General features: G+C 42.8%; 1 protein-coding gene across 1 annotated transcript in view; it reads right to left on the bottom strand.

Moving 5' to 3' along the window:
- The window catches only part of ARHGAP26 (Rho GTPase activating protein 26), a 343,672-nt gene that overhangs the window by 31,436 nt on the left and 293,274 nt on the right, over positions 1 to 18,962 (bottom strand). The window lies entirely within an intron of this gene.

Here is an 18,962-nt window from a genome sequence, read left to right on the forward strand (position 1 = left end):
CTCCTTGCTGCACACAGCGGCTTTGTTCCCCCAGCTTCTTACCTGCTTTGTTTTATCTTCCCCACTGTTGTCAGAGGCCGCTGATCACATTTCTGAACATCAATAATGTTGTAACCAGCCCTTCGTTCCCCTTTTTATTTGGGTTGTTGTGGAGTTTGAGTATAAAAGGCTATTCTCTGGGCCACCATCCACAGTGCCTGAACACAATTCCCTGTTTACCTTTTAAACTAAATGGGTCTTATGCACTTGGACACCCAGAGGAGTTCATTATCTGAAGGCTGGAAGGGAGGTATGCCAGGCCTGTCTTTTTTGCTCCATAATCTGTTTCAAGAAAACTAGTAGGAAAAAAAAGTCTCTGATCTGCACACCCTAAATAACCTTGCTACTAAGGGATCTCCTGTGATAAAAGAAAGGGCCTTCTCTCAAATACTGATGAGTCCACTGATGAGAGCACGCGGTCTGCATGCTCTCTGTGGCTAACCGGGGCTGCTTACATCCTCTGCTTGAGAATGCAGGGAAATCAAAATTGAGTGTAACCTGTTTTCAGAAAACACAGAAAGGATATTGAGGAAAGCATCAATGCACTGCCTAATGGGATTCTGCCAGTGCAGACAAGAGGGCCTATTACTCATAGTCCATAGCTAAATGAAATTGGTCTATAACTGTCAAACTTATAAATGATTGCCAGGCATCAGACCCCTCTGTTGGGACCTCAGCAAGCACCAGTCTACCACAGTACAATTGGTTTGCAGGTGATGTAAATGGGTGATATTGAGATAATTGAGTCTGCTCGGTATTTCTGCAGTGGTTTCTTTCATTCTGTTGTAACCTTTCCATTGCGTATTTTAAATTTGGTCCCTCTTTTTCTCTTATCCTGGAAAACCAAATCAAGCATTTTCTTGAACCTATTAGACACTGAACCCCTAATTTTCCTTTAAGTACTAGCACTGTGAGAGAATATAGTAGAACCCAGTTTCACAGAACTGTGGCCAAGTAAAACTCCTCTTACATACAGATGTGAAGTAAAAAGTCTGCATTTGCTTCAATACATATTTAAGGTGACCCGCATGTAACCATAATTACTGACTTATAAGTATATGTACCACTTTGAGTCTCGGTACATTTCAACCCTTCTGGATGTTCAATTTCTGAACCGTATTGCCTGTCTAGCTTAGATTGTAAACCCCATCTTTTGTACACATGGAGCACAGCAGAGGCAGCAAACAAGCAGTAAATAAAAACGTAAGCTTGGATCACTTGCTGTGTGGAATTAGTTGGATATTTCAGCCCCTAATGAGAAATCAAAATTTTTGTTCCATTAATCTTTGACAAGCAGGAGGGGTAGATGCTAGACAGCATGCAGCTACTGGACTGTGGGCTGTGTCCAGCGTTGGCAGATTTAAAGGGAAGCAGCAAGCTCAGGAACATGCTAGAGCAAAGGAATCAGTACTAAGGTAACATGGCTAAGGGGTTTAAAAGATCATATTTATGTCTGAGTGGAAAGAATGGCATGACAGATCCATTTCTGGTGTTAAAAAGTCCCTGAAGTTGTTAGTAAACCTTTTTCACTGACTTCTCAGAGATAAGCTGTCCCATAAAAGGGAATTTGGTGAGGCTGGGGCTTTTTTTTTGCTTTTTTTTTTTGATAGTATCATGTTTCTTTTCAAAATGGTGCAAAGGACCTGCAGATCAATCCCAGTGTAGTAGCACTGCTCTGATTGAGAGAGATGGCTTGGAAAGTGAAGACTGCTTCAATTGCCAGGCTGGTTTTATATTTAATTCTGGGAAATCCTCTGGGCACTCAAAGCCAATCTTCCAGCTACTTCTAACCCAGTTTTCTATTATCACGTGGACTGTGTTAGGGCCAGTGCTATGGCTTTGGAAAGTCACAATATAAAGCATGTGTGAAAGAATAAAGACAAGGAAAAACCTTCCAAACATCGTGATTTTCTTTCATTCCAAATCCTAGTTTCAGATTCTTATCATATGACTTGAACCCACCTAAATTTATGTAATATTTTGCTACTGTGAGAGGGAAGTCAGTAGACTAGACTAGACAATCTGGTTTAAGGACAGAGATGTAGCTAGCAAGTTGTGTGCCCTGCGTAAAACCCCCTGCACCCTAAGGGGGGTAATGCCGAGAGCCAGACCACGAGGGAGGTCAGTCTTACCTGCTCTAGGAACTCTAAGACGCCGACCGCTGCTGTTACGTTGCTGTCTGCCCACTCCTGGCTGCTGTTGCTGTGGTGTCCTGAACTGAGCTGGTCCTGCTGCAGTGCAGGGCTGCTATTGCCCAGCTGCTACTGAGTGGCACACGCCTGCTGCTGCCAGGACAAAGACTTCCCGGGGGACTCCAGTGTGGTGTTCCTCTAAGCACGCAGAGCTAGTGCCCCCCTCAACCCTCTGCCAGGTTATGCTACTGTTTAAGGATACCAATACTGTTTAATATTTTTGAAGACTTTTTGTAGCCTTTTTTTCCTTTCAGTTGTTTGAAAATGAAATTTGACTCTCTGTATCATGGATCCTGACTCCACTCAGGAAGCATTGACTTCTACCCCCTAGCTTGTGAAGCATTCAGACATCCTCAGCATTTTTCTTCTTTTTAACTCTGTCCCTCAATGTTCAAAAAGTGGGATTGCCAGGACCATGCTATCTAAACTGCAAGAGACCAGGGCCTGCATTTGACATTATCATCCTTCCACTTCAAATGAAGCTAAAGTTGACATAACTATTCGATTTCATTGCAATGCCATGGTGGTGCTCACTCAAATATGGAAGAATGATGCCTTTGACAGGAGTGTGTGGATTCAGTTCAGTTTCTGGGGAGAAAGTGTCCATACTACAAAAAATCATTGTAACTGGCACCGAGAGACCATTCTCTGCCAGTTTTTAGAGGTCACATTTTTGGCCTGAACTACTTGAGGTCTTGTCCATTTAAGGGCAAAGTCTTGCTTGCCTTATTCACATGGGCAGCAGTTCCACTGAACTCAATGAGAACTTACTTCCTCCTCTTCGTAATTAGGAAAGTCACATCAATGTGGGAATTCCTAAGTACACTACAACTTCTATAGGAACTCTACATAAAGCATAAAGGGCTTGTAAAGAAGCTTACATCAGAGATCTTCAATGCATCTCCCCTAGCAAATAGGTCTTAATTATTGATATTTTGCTAAGAAAATGTCATTCTTTTATAAAAATACATAACTGAAGTATCCCAGATTATAAAGCTTAACCCTTGAAACACCGGCTCCTGACCTCTCTTTCTCTCTCTCTTGCAGCCGCAGCCTACTGGTTATTTTGCCATGACAGGCCACTTTCCAGTATCACATCAAGTTATATAGCATATATTTCGTTCAGGTTTGTTGTATTTAATGTGTATATAGCAGTGGTTTTCAACCTGGGGTCTGCAGATTATGTCTAAGGGGTCAGGGAAAGATGGCTATGATCAATCAAAAGTATGTGAATACCCACACTTACAATTCAATGGGGTCCACACGTCCATTTGAAACTATTTAGGTGTCCACAAATGAAAACCACTGGTGTACAGGCATGTTTCTGCCCTCTAATGGACAGAATAATGTTCAAAGGTTCTCTACTAGGTAAGAAGTCCAGAGCTTTTCCATCAATTTTAGCACCAGGAAGAGGGGTCTATATTTTTACAAGCCATTAGTTATATTCCTCATGCTACCTATATGTAGACTTTCTGTTTCCATATAGCCAAACAACTATGGAACATTATGTCTCCTGCAGTGTTACATTCTTAGATGGCAAATATAATATAAACACATTTTTTACAATAGTGGACAGGATACACATGCTTTTAGATTTGCTGCCACCATTCTCTGTTTTCACAGAATCAGCCATTGGGGACCTCAGAGCACTTTCTATAGAAGTGAGCTACTATCCTCATTTCACAGACATGAAACGACTTCCTAGAGGGAAACAGCATTACACTTGCAAATAGAATTTTCAATTTATGGTCCCCTGCTTGAACCAAGCTACCTTGCTACTGAACATACTGCAGTTTCAGAATAAGTAATAGGAAAACTTACATATTACGAATGGCCTTTTATTACTAAGCCTTTTGTAGTTATACTACCCAATGAGGAGAGTTCTCTACAAGATGGTACTGGAACTGAGCCAGGGCGGCCAAAACAAATGAACAAAAGAATGTCTCCTTCAACACAAACTCAAAGAAATAGCCATCTCCTCGTGGGTCAGAAAAGGTTATGGGCTTCAATCTGAAGCACACTACCAACAGAGTCAAATCCAGCTTATTCCCTAGAACCTAAGAGAACAGCTGCTGCCTACAGAAGGCCACTTGGATGGCAATTCACTCTCCTTGCTCAGCTTCCTTCTTTTGTTTAAAGAGAGCCCAATTACAGGCCAGAGCAGAGTGCCTTCTTGAACCCATGGAGTTGCGGCAATCGGTTTGAAATTGTTGCCGTAAAAGAAGCAGTCCACCCCTGATGCACCCTTTCCCTTTGTGTGGACCCGTTGTTCCACTCAACAAATGCCTCTACCTCTTTGGCAGCACTAGGGCAGGGAAAAGGTCTTCTGATGATCTTTTCCTGGATGATGTTCTACTTGGAACCAGAAGAGTTGTAATACCCTGTACCATCGTGTGATGGGCGCCTAAGTGCTTCATTGCAAGGAGCCAGCACAGAGCTGCATGATCAGTTATGAAAACAAGTCAGGTACCAAACAGGTAGCACTTCATTGACCTCGCAACCAGGTAGAAGGCCCTGGTGTCCAAGAGCTTTCTTCTGGTATACAGGAAGGGGGTCTGGCCAGCAGAAAAGGCAGGGCCTGGATAGTATCCCTTGTGCTGGCATTCCTTCCTAGCTGGCCAGTTGATGGGTTTGGTTTTTCAGCCCAGATCACCTCAGTCTGCCACAGCCTCTCAGTCATCTGTACAATCACTGCTTTGTAGATAGTCAGAAGCACCAGATCCAAGTTTGAACTGTAGGTGGGAGGATGTCTAAGTATTGTTCCAGGACAAGCATATCTATTACAAACCCTACATACTTAGCCTCTGGGACTACCTCTGGTATCTAGCTAAGTGGTAGCTAGATACCAGAGGTGCTAAGGCACAATGCAAGGGCATGCTCTAGCAGAGAAGAGTTCTGTCTGAAACCTTTATTGACATGCCCCTGGGAGAGGCCAACCTAGCCCATTACAGTGGTATACAATGTGGTATACAAGTTCATCCCATCACAGACAGAAGAGGCAGCCACTTCTGCAAGATTGGGGGCAATCATACCATCCAGGTGGTTTTTTCTCAGTCAGTTGCATTAGAGACACAATCAAAAATGGTTAAGTTAGCTTCTGGTTCGTCACTGTTGCTCACTTTGATCAGGGTAACACTTAGATGACTATTAGGACAAGATTCCCCTCTTCCCACCTCCTCCCCCCATAACCAAGGCTTCCAACAGCCTCTGGGCTAAACAGTTTGACCACATCTGCCTGGACCAAGCAGTTCCAATCATGCTCTGCCAGCTGTGCTTCATGCAGGTACAGCTTGGCAGCCAGCTCCACTTCCCTGGAAGGGTTATTCCTCTCATGCTATGCTTGCTGGTACTTCAGGAGGATCTTCTCCACGGCAGTTCTTGACAGAAGCGGGGGGTCCTAGGAGACCCTGCACCACATATGAAGGAACCAAGCCAGAGGCGGCCACAACAAAAGGACAAAGAGTATTTTGCCTTTAAGACATCTTTGCAGAGTGAGCCATATATCCCTACAGCTCAGAACAGTCTTCACTTCAAAGCATCCACAATGAAGCAGTATCCAAACAGACCTGAAGGTCCCTTTGCTCTGAGTCAGGCATCAGTCCAAAAAATCCCATCAGGGGAGTCTGGTCCAACTTGTTAACCAGGACCCAAAAGAGTGACTCCGCCCTCCTTATTCAGCCTGCTCTTGTTTAGATAGCCCAACCCCAGACAGGGCAGGAGGCCTCTTTGAGAACAGCTGTGAAGCTGTGCTTGTAGGCTTGAAAGTGTCCTTAAAGTGATGGGACACTCCCTTGTATGGATTCTGATATATATGGCTTTGTAATTCAAAGTATTTCCTCTACAGTATACTGGGAACAGAAACTCCCCATATACTTTTTGAGATTAAAATCATTTCAGCAGAACACAATTCTCATTAATCTTAAAGTCAGCTCTGTCATCGCCACATATTTCCAAATGAGCCATTTGGTCCCTTCCACTAATTGCAATGTAAAATATAATCAATTTGGTTCTCAGCAAAAATAATTATTTCGATTAGTTTATTGTGTTAAAAAAAGCTGTGCATGCTATCAGGAACACAACTCTCAAAATAGCCTTTGTCTCCGAGGCTCTACTGTTAGCTATCTGGAGTAAGAAATGACTTTATTTTATGTCTCTAAAATGTATTTATTTTATTATTTTACTCAATCAGTATCTGTCAAAAGAATGTTTAAAAATATTATTTAATATTGATTTGTAATATTTTAAACAGCAAGATATCCCCATTTCAAGAAAGTTACAAATCTAGGAATGTAATGCCTTAAAATGGAGATAACTTCTGTTGTGAATTTGGTCCCAGTTGATTTATATATTCTCTGTCCAGATGTATCAGCATGGATAAGATTCTTTACAAGAAATCTCAAGAAGTTGACACTGGGTTTTTAGGATTACAGCTCACATCTTGCTGGCAACTGCAAACACTGTAACTGAGATGCAGGGTAAGGGCTCGTCCCCTCTCAGCACGATAGATGTGGGTTTTTTCTCTTTAAACTTCTCTGAGATATTGCTTGAATATCATCCAACTGGCTGTGTTACATAGTCACAGAGCCTATGCCCTTCTTTGTCTCATTGGGCAAGTCAAGGTGTTTGAATAAACACAATCTATTCTGGGATCTCCTCCTAGTTTGGAAACGGTTATTCTTGTATGGTCTGATTTCCTCTCTGTCTCTCTCTCAGGGGAATAGCAGAGGAGGTGAGGAGCACTTTGAGAGTACTTACTGCTGCCAGAATTCAACTATACGTTTTAACTGTCTGAAGAAAATAACATGCCATCTGGACTTTATATTTTTTCCCTTACTCTTGTGTATTTTGCAGGGGCACTTCCTGTTGGTTGCATATTGGGAAACAAAAGAGAAAAAAATGCTAAGAAACCCAAAATATCAAAAGCAGGAAACAGAAAGGTGTCTAAAATTAGAATCTTCAGATCTGGATATTAACTTTTTACAAACAGAAGAAGAGGGAATTCCACGAGTCAATAGCCCAAAATATATTCCACTGTCTTAGAGCCTTCTTTAATGTTCGTTACATGCCCTCTCCAAAAGGAAACTTCAAAGAATGCAAATGATGCCAGTGACCTGCAACTGTGGAGGTCCATGGAAGTATAGCACATACTGGGAATAGCATTTTGAAAGGAACATGAAGATTTTAAACACCCAAGTCCTATGGACATCCATTGGGAATGAGGTATCAAACTCTCACAGGTGCTTCTGAAAATCCCACCGCATGAATAAGGAGGTATAATTAGAAATGAATGCAATTTTAGATAAAGGTTTCTCAGCCTCAAAGTTCCTACACCTGCTGCACATCTTACTCACTATCCATCTTGGTGTTTAATTTGCAGTGTAAATAACCTTGCTTTGTTTTCTCATTTTCAATCTCATTTCCAGCTGCTTTGTTGAAAATCTCCTCTGTAACCCCCTTCTTCCTTAGTTTCTCTTCCTCTTCCTCCTCCTCTTCCCATGCCATCTTCCCACTAGATTTTCTCTGATATTTATTTTACACAGCTCAAAAGTCCTGGAGCCATTTACAGGTCTAAAAAATTCATCTTCATCAGACTTTCAAGGCAAATGTAGCCTCTGTTCATTTGGAGGACATTAGTTCTACTAAAAAAATGATTTTCTACAGAGTTTATGATTCACACTGTTGTTCATAGATGTTAGCTTTTTTTCTCCTTGAAACAGGAATAATCTAACAGTGAATGGAAACAGCCCATTGATTAAATCATCTTTACAACATATTCACTGTTCCTGTATTTTACTGACTATACTACCAGCAGCCAGTGTTATTCTTTTTGTGTTCATATAACATAAAGCTGTTACAGCCCAGGCTTTACTCAAAGGTATAGCCAGATAATAGCTATTGCAAAATGATCTAATGTCCACATTTTGCTAAGATAGGGCCACGATATCCATTTGCTAAGGGACACAGTGATACTGTAAAAATAAAATGGAACACAGTTCATCTACTTTCAGCTTTAATTGAAACATATAGTCTACAGATACCACAGGTTCAGTGCTGCATCTTGTTCAAACACAATTCACATTCATTAGGAGGGGCCTCAAAATGCAACAGTCCATGATTTATACTGGGTGCATTTCTATTTTAACAATGGCACTGCACATTTCTTCAGGTTGTCATTGGGAAAGAAGGGTGCACTTTAGACACCTCTGATCCCTTGGCAAAATTATGTTTCCTGTATATGGACTTCAAATGCGAAAAAGTTGGCTTCTTTAACAGTAGCGCTTACTAAAGCTTTATCTATTGGTTCCGAAACCTTCCCCCTTTCATGATACAGCTAGCTCAGTCCAGTATCTTCACAGTCATTCAAACGTCTCTCACTTGGGTTTCCCCATGCACTCTGCTACTTGGTTTGCTTTCCAATATCCCTCCTTGCCGTACCCCGCCCCCTTGATACAGCTTGCATAACTTTCTCTATTTTGGCAGCAGTGAAAAATCTCATCCTAAAGAGCGCATGAATACAGCTGTACTTAAGTAACAGAGAGTGTGGATCAAATTCTGCAAAAGAATATTTTTATTGGCCTGTTCTATAAGAAATTCATGGTCTCAAAGTACATACACAGGTCACCTAGGAAGATGTGAGCAGATGTGCTTCTATCACCAGCATAGTGCAGCTTGCCAGTGTGGGGGTTAGAAATTAGTACTACAGCTGTAGAGAGGCAGGATGAAAAGGGGATTAATTAGGAGAGGATGTGCCTTCAAAATGAATAAGTACTGAGAGATGTGGAAAGCACAGATGTGCATGTGGAGGAACGGTAATCTTCTCAGTGTAGGTTGTGGGTGGATTTCCACAGCAGGTGGGATCCATGAGGGCAGAAGTATTCTTTTGTCTCAAAATTACACCTTATTACACTGTGACAAAAATAGTAGATATCTGCACCACTGAACAAGACTGCAGCATCACTTAGCAAGTTACCAGTGATCTTACGGAAGGGCATTCCAATTAAACGGGGCTTAGAGCCATCAACATTTCAAAATTTCCAAAACCCATGCAACATACACGCACATATACTCAAAAGGGTTGTGGAGGAAGCCACTTTCTCCCAGTGCCCTACACCTGCAGAAGGACTTTACTATCTTCTCCCAATTCAGGTATGTTACTTGTGTAAGATTGAGGAATATGTTATATACAGACAACAAAGATGTTCTCTTGTGAGAGCAAAGAATCAGACCCCAGATTTCAGGGATAAGTTGTGCCTGGTCCTTTCACATCACCTAGCCTGGTTCCTAAATACTGTTCCTTGCTTCTCCATTTTCCTTTGCAGCTATATCTGCTGCTGTATAAATAACCACTATCCCTGTTCTATCTCTACTTCAGTGGAGTTTAAAAAAATCAAGCTAGCAGACTTTATGTTGAACCAAGTGCTTTCAAACCCCATTAAAGATGTTAATAATTAATGCAGCGATTGTATATACTAGCAGGAAACCATTCTGAAGCCTAAGAGGGAAGAATTGGTAAATCAGGAGCCATCATCTTCTTTGCATCTTCTTGTATAAGCTTCACTTCAAATGCATGAGGTAACTCTCAAAGGTTTATATGCAACAGTTGTCGACATATTGTACCCTCTGCTAAGGAAAATCAGTATCTCTCTCTTCAGGTATCTTTCATTTGCCCTGGCACTTAATCCACCAATATGTTATTTCACTTAGAAAGAGTAAAAAAATAAATAAATAAATCAATAACCATAGAGTCCTTGGAAAATGAAGGAAATAATAAAAAATCTTCCTAAGTTCAACAGTTCTTATCATCATGAACAACACGTGCCCGCGGAGGCTGGCGGGGCATGGCTGCGCTGGTGGCAACGGAAGCACAGTGGCAATAAGCTGGGAGCTCCCACAGACGCCACTGGTACTGGTTGGCGACCACCCACAGGCGATTGTGGACTGCCTGCAGATGCCGCCAGCGGTGTCAGCAGTGGGGTGGCAAGTGGCGACCGCCCGCAGGCACCGCCAAGTGTCAGTGGTGCCTTTTTGCAGCGGGTGCACCACCACACTCAGCAGGTACACGTGCACCTGCGTGCACCCTCTATCATGGTGGTTTTCTTCTTAAGATCAAATATTTCAGCAAAACACTACAACACAACAAAAAGGTTTCCTTAAAGACCATCTTAAAATCACATGACAGTAGCACAGCAAGAGGTGGGCAACCGATGCACCGGTCTTAGGTATCCACCAGTCCTAGGTACCCACTGGACGTGACTACATGTGCAAAGGCTCTGAGGTAGGTTTACTCTAGAGTAATTTACTCTAGAGTAAACTCTCCCCAGGCAGGTGTTTATATGTGCGGGGAAGTAGAAGCACATTTGCTGCTCATGGCAGCAGTCTGTTCCCGTCTCCACCAGCCCTTCAGCAGCCAGGGGGAGCCCTAGGGTTCCCTTGGGCACTAGCCCAGGGGCTGGCAGGTAGTACAGGGCCAGGAGATAGCTGTTTCCTGGTGGGGGCTGTGACATTGCTCCCTGGTCCCAGGAGCTGCCTGCTGTTGGGGGGCTGCACCACTGGAGCCTGGGCGGGGACAATGTCCCCCTGCCCCAGCAGCAGGGAGCTCCCAAAGTGCCGCTCCACAACTGTGACTGCAGAGTGGGGGCTAGGAGATTCTCTCCCAGTCCCCAGTAAGAATCTCTCAGCCCCTGCTCCCTGATCGGTGAGCTGGGGCTGGGAGCTCCTTGCTGCCATGCAGGGGGACACTCTCCCTGCCTGGGCTCCAGTGGTGGAGCCTGCCCTAGCAGCAGGCAGCTCCCGGAGGCAGGGAGCAATCTCCTGCCCCTTGCATATTTGCTCCCAGTCAGCTATATACACATGCCATACCACACAGTAATTACTCCCAAGTAAGTTTGCACTTGTATTTACAGGTAGTAAATTTACTCCCGACTAAAGAAAATTACTGTGCAGTAAGTGTCTGCATATGTAGACAGTGACACTTACTGCACAGTAATTTGTTCTAATCTCAAGTAAAGCATGTCATGTAGATGCACCCACTGAGAAGGAGTTCAAGAATGGCAGCCACTGCCACTGCTGGACCAGCCACTGCCACAGTGTGAAAGGGCACAGACCCTGGTTGTTACGCCTCAGTCACTTGCTGCAGTCTAATGATTTCACACGCTTCACACATACACACGAGCTCAGAACCTAGTGTGAACCTCAAAGTAGTACTAATATTTGGAGAACATAAGAAAAGCACATTGATTAATATGGGACAGAGAGCAACAAATAAATCCCCAAAGCTGCCACTGCCAGCAAGATACTAGTTCTGTACAGGATGCAAAGTTGTTCTTAAAGTAATCACTAGAGACTGTCCGAAGGGCTTTACTACCCTGCAAGAAAGTTCATTGCTTGCTTTGCCTGATACAAGCCCATTTCAAGACTTAAATCCTAACACAGAACAAAACCCATGTATTTTTAGATTTGAACTATGCTGTAGGTTTAAGAACCTGGTTTTCAAAGAGGTTCTCAAATCAGATTCCTTTCAGTCATGTGCAAACATCTCATGCACAATGTGAAGAATTAAACACTTGTGCATACCTGTATTTTGGAATAATAATGGGGATTAAAAGGGATGTCAATATGATGGATAGAAAACGTTAAAGAAGTCTTACAATACATTTCTGTTTTTACAAATAGACCTACTTTCCAGTTTGGAATAAAGAAGAGTACCTTTATGGTGTTCAGTATTTTCAAAATACCACATCACAATCATTACAGGGCTAGTCAAATATTTTGGCCAAAACTATTTTTAATGAAAAAAATGGTCTTTAAATAAAATTGTTTTCTTAAAAAATAGTCGGCTTTCCATAGAAAAATGTGGACCTTTTGTCAAAAACCTGAAAACCAAAAGCTTTAAAAACTGAAAAAATGCTGATTATGTTCTATTTCTCACCAGAAGTATTCAATCCTCAATTCTGGGGGGATGAAAAGATGAAATTTCTTGAGGAACCTAAGTGTATATTCTACTAACTTTAATTAGTAAAACTCCTTGGGCACAAACAGAAGTGCAGCTCCCTGCTGTAGCCCATGAAGTGCCATGAGTTACAGCTATCCCTGGGACCCAACAGACATTCGCTGCAGTCTACAGCAGCTGTGTCTCTGCAGTCACTCTCCCCTAGCAATGCCTCTCTCTGCTCCCAGCCTTGGCGCTACTTTAGGAATGAGAGGAAGGGGAAGGAAGTGGAGGCTCTAGGGTTGCCCAGCCGGCACTGGAGAGTGAGGCAGATGGATTAGAGCTCCCTCCATTCCCTTACCCTCCATCTCCCCCACACTTCTGGAAACAGCATGGGGAGCAGGGCGGGGCTGCATCAGCTGAGCCCTGCTCCCGGCCCGGCTGAAAGAAGTTAATGAAGGCGCTCCACTTTGGGCTGCCTTATAATGAGGGTTCAGATTGTCTTGTGATCAGACATTTTTAAAGTGCTTTGCAGCTACGCACTTCTGTCAGTGCACGCACGGCTGCATGGCGCTTTCATGATCGCGTGACAAACTCATGTCTGTCAGTGCCCGCTTGCTTCACTAAAAGGGAAAATTTGACAAAGAGAGCAGGTTACACAGCAATCCACCGTCAGAGCCAAGAGACCCTGGGTCTAGACTCAACCAACCCAGTACATGGCCCAGTGAAGTCACTGGCATTCTTTTAATGGACTTTAATGGTCTTTTGATTGAAGTGTATTCTTTGTCTCTCTAATTCTGCGGTAGTTCAAGAATACCTGATGGGCAAAATTCACCCCGATGGCTGTGTAACACCTCAGGTCCACTTAAGCCCCGTGTTAAAACCTCTAAATCCTACATTAAGCCCTTAATATGGCCTCAATGAAATGGGATGACCTCCAGCCTCATATCTTTATCTTATGTATCAAGATTAAGATAAAATATTAACACCCCTCCTTCCAAATCTATTAATAAAATATAACTAAAACCTTTTTTTGATACAGCTGGATATATATTTTCTTCATTTCTACCTTCCAACTATCCTGCACTTGCTGGAGCTGCAGAAACCTGTGTGTCATGTTAGATTAAATCTACAATACTGAACAATAACTGCATAATAACATCTGAGAAAGGGCCTGAAAATAGAGCTGGGGATTCTAAAAAATCACAAAACACACTTTTTACACAGGAGGCTTCCAGAGATTTCATATCTGAAGCCTAGAGACTCCTTAGGAGCAGCTAGACATGAGGCTATCAGCAGGCTTGGATTATTTCACGTAGTACGGGATTGGAGAGCAAATCAATATTGGCTGCTGGATTCCAAACGCCTTCGTGTGTTTCATTTAAGGAGGTTCAGCTCAGTCATAAATTCGTCATATTCAGAAATCTAAGTCTGCTTCTGAATTCAGTGAACCCCAATGCACAAACCCTTAGCAACCAGTGTGCACCTTCTCCAAATTACAGTAGGAAGCTTAGAGAGAGACAGACAAGATCCATGTTGATATCAAAAGGCTGATGCTATTAGAGAGAATACCGAACAGCTTCATGGGTACTGAACCTTTAAAAGTGCTCATGAATTGCTCTACTAACAGCCTGCCAAATCACAACATGTAAACTGGATGAAAATCCAAGTTATATTTAAAATGGGGGTGGCGGAGAAAATCACAGCTATGAGAGAAAGCCACTTTATCTTTGCTGTTTGCTTTAATGTTTTTCCAAGAATTTATGCAGCCAGCCGTCTCTCTGCAGAACACTCACTTCTTTTTCTTTTTTAAACAAAAACCAGGCCCTCTCTCACCCTTCTGACTAAAGAGACAAAGAGAAGAAAAGGCAAAGAAAGGCTTTAAAAATTTAATGCCAAGAATTTACTTTTAGAAAAAACAAACTTCCAGGCTTTGTGTGCAGAGCTCACAAGAAGATGGTACAGCTCCCAGTAATTATGGAGTCCACTACAAAACCAGTTGCCATTAGCATCACTCAGCACTAGTGCCACCATCAACTGTTTGCTGTGAGTGCAGCTGCAAAGGTGTCCGCTGGAAAGGAACTCAGAATATAAAAGCAAGGGAGAGGGAAGAGAGCAAACAACAGACTCCAGGTCTTATGCTATTGATAATTTCATAGCTTAGCATGGCCTTGTCAGCTGTGTCTGCACATCAGCTTGTTCACAACCATAATGCAGCTGAGTGGAGAGCGTACAAGGGCAAATTAATTGGTAGATCCATTACAATGGCAGAAAGGACCAGAGAGATTGTATTACCTCCATTTTATGTTAAAGTGGTAGCGTTATAGTGCCAGCTAATTTATTAACTTAATTAAGCACAAGGATCTTCTTTCCGAGTGAGACAGGATGTCTTTGTGACCAAACAGTTCTATTTTTCCCCCTGCCCCTTCAGGGGAAAATTGTCAGCCTTTTATTGAGAAATCACATCTAGCTGAAGAACAAGGCTGTCTGGCAGGGCAAAATAGGGGCAGAGGGAGGAGAAAGCATTTAAAAGCATTGAACAAGGCAAGACACAAAACACTGCCTTCCCCACCCTGAACATGGCCACCACCTGAATTCAGCTCAGGCTTCTAATCAATCATGTGTCAAACCTTTAGCTCATTCGTGACTGTGGCAATTGTTAATGGTTGGCAACTACAAAGGTTTTACATTTTACAGCATTTTCCAGGCCTCTGTAGAACAGCTGGCAACTGACACCTCCTTTAGAAAACTCTCAGATACTACTCAAGGAAAGATCTGCAAAAGGAAGTCTAGGCCAGATCTTAGGTTTTGAACTAAATCCCTCTGGCAGAAGGAGGAACCAGTGAGCATAAGCATACACAGCTACTCCACTGAACATTTGTTTGTGATGAATAGGGAGCAGAGATGTTTAATTTACTAGCATTTCACTTCTGGAGAAATAGTCAACATTTTGGCAGAGACTGCACCAGAAAGACTAGGCCCAAGAGAAGCTCAGATCGAGAATAAGCAGATGTGCTGCAGTTCAAGGCTGAGATGCGCTAGCAGAGAAAGCTGGTGTGAAAGCTACTGTATGTAGTTGCAAGGTGACATAAAAAGCTAACTCAGGATGGGATGCAAAGCTTCGGCACAATCAAAACTGGAAGGAAAAAGGGAGAAGAGAAAAGGAAGAAAGAATAGAAAACACTAGCCAGCCAAAAAAGAGCTTGAGACCCACATGCCAATTCATTCATATATACGCACCTATGGATTATGGATCCATATACTGCTTTAGCAATTGCCCTAGGGAATATCTGGTTGTAGAATCTTTGCTTCCTCTATCCATTTCCTACAATGTCCTTAATGTATTTTCAATACAATTTTATTTGATATAAAATATCCATTAGCTGATGGTTTGGCAAAATTAACCTCAAGCAATTCCTCTGAAGGAAGTACTGCTACGCCATCCTCGGCATGCTAATTATAGGAATAAAAAAAGAAATGGATGTGCAGTGCCTATCTATTCTTCTTCAAACCATCAGGGAAGTTGGCTTTTTAAGTGTATGCAACAGAAAATTTTAAAGTTTCTCCTTTACACCTCACTTGGACCAAGTTGTATAAATGTGAAATTTAATTTTGTTTGCAAGAAACACCCTGAAATGTTTCTAGAATAAATTATAGGAACAGAATTGTTCTGGGTGGCATGGATAGTTTTGGAAAATGCTTGCTAAGAGGCAAGACTGAAAAAAAAATGTAGCTTGCAGAAGTAAACTTGGAAGCAGTTGTAAAACCACCAGAAAGTGACAACAACGTGAAGACAAACATCCATGCATCTGACTGACTGAGGCTCCCACATCTAATACGCAGAAATGTCCAAAATAACGTGTTGAAGCAACCATGCCACTCATTTCCACTGTGCAAGGAAGAAAGGGTCTTGTGTATATTGATTAAAAGGGATACTTAGCATGCTAAGCCAACTTTTGTCGCAATTTGTAGATGGATTGAGAATCTTTGGGCCCGTGACTCGTAGCTTTACACGGAATTAGTCACAGAATTATTCTCTCTGCCTTGCAAAAAGAAAGACCTTTCTCATGAGACTGCCTGCTTCACTTTTCAAACATTGCCTGTCGGAGAGGGAGGATTTCTAATTGACAGTGAGCCTTAAAAGTGAAAGAAAGCTAACCACTCGGAAAAGCTTTTGTGCCAAAGTCATGGAAAAGGAAAAGCTCACACAGGAAAACCCAAAAGAAAATAAAAACACCAACAACACAGATAAGGCATCTCTATGCCAGGCTTCTCATTTTGTGTATCCAGAGCAGCAACCCACAGATCATACCAGTCACGTAAAGCTGGCATTCTTTCCAAAAACCGGGTATTTCCTTTGGACCAAGTAATCCTAAATCTCTCTCCTCAAAAGAAGGTTTGCAATTTCCCTTTGCCTTCCCAAAACAAGATCATTGGTTTTGTGGCCTAAAAGTATCTCTCTCTTTCACATGTCTTAAAATACCACACAGTGGCATAAAAAAAAATCTCAAACAGATCCAGCTTTAAATAAATGAAACACAGACCAGGATTATGTAAAAATATGTTTGTAATGTGTTGCTACCACTAACTAAGCTTCAAAGACATTTGGTTGCAAGATCTTTTGGGTGTGCTGCTGGTACTTTTTTATGAGATAAATTAAAAGGTGCTTGCCAGCCCCTTGCATCACTAAGGTTTATAAAGTTTGCCAACTGCAGGCACAACTTTGGATCCCTGAGTTAAAACAGCTTAAAAAAATATATGTGCGTATTGACTTCTAATAGCCTTTTCTGGGTGGGGAAGGAAGGGGAATGAAAAAGGTATCTTGAATACATATGAGTCATATGGAAGAATCTAAAGGTAGCTGGGTGTAATATCAGGACTTTTCTGAAGTAAGAAAACTGAAGAATTCCTGGTTTCACTTTTAAGATGTACAGAATCATTCTTCCTCCTTACCACAAACCCAATATCTGCCTTACCCCTGTTCCAAAACATACGCTCAATCAAAATGGTTTATGCTTGTCTTCCTGATGAGCCTTAGACAGTTCTGGGAATGAACATCAACAAACTTCAGACTTCCAAGATAATATTGGAGGATCAATGACCTAACTTATTTTTTGCATTTTGTGTTGGGGGAACCCAGATGCAACACAGTATAAAGCAAGTAATCAACTCAATTGTCTGCAATCTCAGGTAATCCTGCAATGTTGGAGACCTCTTTTGGTTGAGCAATGGATCTGAAACACATATAGGATGAGTTATCTATAGTGCACAAATTTGTTCCTCCTAGCATGGAAGCTGATGTTTCTTTTCTGCTGTGGTGTTTCTGCTCTTGAATTCAGAATCTACCATCCAGCCTTAGGAAAAGCAAAAACACCCAATGCACCACAACAGACGTGAAAAGGAGAAGAAAATTATTTAAAAACCTCTTGTAAGGTTTTGAAATTTCCTGCAGTTTCAAATGGCAGGAGAAAGCAAAGCAAGCTTATACTAGCTTAACAAAACCCCCACATGCCTAGATAGGTGCATCAAATTGCAGACTTTTCCTTCCACAAATACATTTCAAATCCACATATAGCCCCAGGGCATACCTGGCTCAGCAGTAATGAAACCTTGCAAAGGCAAATACAAAACTGAACATAAACTGCACGGTCTCCATAGCTCTCTAGGTCAGGGGTTGGCAACATAAGGCCCACAGGCTGGATCAGACCCAGAGCTGGAAGGCTTTGCCTGCCCTGCACTGGTACCAGACAGCAAGGAGCTGTGCTAGAGCTGGGAAGCTTCCAACTGTGGCCACCACTGCCATTTCAGCCTGCCCTCCCCAGCTCCAGCTCCACACAGACAAGTGGTTTTGCTAGCAAGTCAGAGTTCTTCCCCTGTGTGCATGCTGAGGCCAGACAGCTGGGACATGTGTCCATGTCCTTGCCACTTCTCCCAACCCCCTGCTGCCAGCTGCAACATGGGAGCTTCTCCCAGTCCACAAGGAGGGTACACTGGGGTCAGGCACCTTCCATCTGTGCCTGTGCTGCAGCAGATGGGGGGTGCAGGGGGCAGGGGAAATGGCAGCAGTACAGGCACAGTTTGCAATACCTGGTCTCATTACTGCTGGAAGCTGTGCCTGCACCACAGCCAGGGAGCAGTGGGCCCTGGGGGAAGTGGCAGTGGAGCGGGCTCAGCTCCCAGCTGGCTGGCCCCAACATGGGCACAGGCGAAAGCCCTTGCAGCTGACACACCACTAAAGCCACCTGGCCCATGTTGGACCAGAGCCAGGTTATTGCAGCCCCTGGATTGTAAAAGGTTGCTGACCCCCAATCGAAACCACTGGGGATGGAGCCCGCCATCTGAAAACAATCCCCATCCCAGGAACAGGAATATCAAATATATTTTCAAAATTCTTTATCAATGTGCTATCAGCTTTGCTGCATTTGCCACTAAAGGGAAGAGCAATCAAGTCATTTAGCAAGAAAGGGAAAGGAAAGACACCCCTACCACCACCCCCTGCCCAGCCCAAAAAACCAACCAGCATTAGCAGGAAATGTCAAATGAAGGAAAGGGAAAATGACTGTCATTACAGTTATTTCAAAGTGACATGTCTCTAGTAAGCCTGTAAACTGTATGCAGGTCTGTTCTTATCCCCTTGCACTAGGGCACCAGTTGAATAACACGTGTACAGTCCTTTGAATAGATAACTCACTTTTTAGGCACAAAGGATCGTCTAGTGCAGGGGTGGGCAAATTACAGCCCACAAGCTGGATCTGGCCCACCAGACACTTTCATTCGGCCTGCAGGCACCCGCCAATTAATTG

This window comes from Alligator mississippiensis, chromosome 9 (genome assembly GCF_030867095.1).
Source record: "Alligator mississippiensis isolate rAllMis1 chromosome 9, rAllMis1, whole genome shotgun sequence".
Taxonomy (NCBI): Eukaryota; Metazoa; Chordata; order Crocodylia; family Alligatoridae; genus Alligator; species Alligator mississippiensis.